This window comes from Myotis brandtii, unplaced genomic scaffold (genome assembly GCF_000412655.1).
Source record: "Myotis brandtii unplaced genomic scaffold, ASM41265v1 scaffold406, whole genome shotgun sequence".
In the NCBI taxonomy this organism is placed as follows: Eukaryota; Metazoa; Chordata; class Mammalia; order Chiroptera; family Vespertilionidae; genus Myotis; species Myotis brandtii.
The window spans coordinates 1,961,054-1,962,032 of NW_005365599.1; positions in this window are offsets into that span (position 1 = coordinate 1,961,054).

The following is a 979-nucleotide window of genomic DNA, read 5'->3' on the forward strand; positions in this document are numbered from 1 at the left end:
ATGACCGGACATTTTATTTTATGCCTGTATTTTTGTCTGTCATTTGGCGAGTAGGATCATAGGGGCCAGGAGTAGCAGCTGGGAAGGTCACTGCGGAGTCCAGGGAAGCGACAGTGTAGGTCACAGAGGAGGGAGAGTGACAGGCTCAGATTCTGCATAGATTCTGAAGGCAGAGTCAGGATGTCCCCATAGCGTGTGAAAGTCAAAGGTCACCCCCTTAGTTTGTGCTGAAGATCTCTAAGGATGGGGTGCTGCCATTGGGTGAGAAGGGGCAGGCTGCAGGTGGAGCTGAATTTAAGGGAACAGAATTGTTAAGTGAGGGCCTGCTGAGGTGTTAATTAGGAGTAGGTTAAAACTAAACCAACCAAACACAGCATTATGTGTATGACAGTGTTCCCAAGAACTAATTTTCTAAGAGACACAGAGACTCTTTAGTGTTTGGGGCCCTCTGGTGGACAAGTGTATTATTAATCTTCAGGGAATTCTCCGCATATGGCAAAAGTACACTTGCAAACATTATTTAGGCCAGTGATGGCGAACCTGTGACACGCGTGTCAGAGGTGACACGCGAACTCATTTTTTTTGGTTGATTTTTCTTTGTTAAATGGCATTTAAATATATAAAATAAATATCAAAAATATAAGTCTTTGTTTTACTATGGTTGCAAATATCAAAAAATTTCTATATGTGACATGGCACCAGAGTTAAGTTAGGGTTTTTCAAAATGCTGACACGCCGAGCTCAACAGGTTCGCCATCACTGATCTAGATAGTGTATATTCTACATAACAGTGTGCTACTGGCCACTTCTTCCCAGCTTCCTCATATGCAGTGACATCACAGTGGTAGCATGAAAGCAGCCAAGACAAGAGTATTTATGCCATAGATGTTGGTAAACTCTACAAATCAAGGTGCCCCCCCTCGAATGTCCTGGACATTTATACTTACACTAGGGGCCCGGTGCACAAAAATTTGTGCAC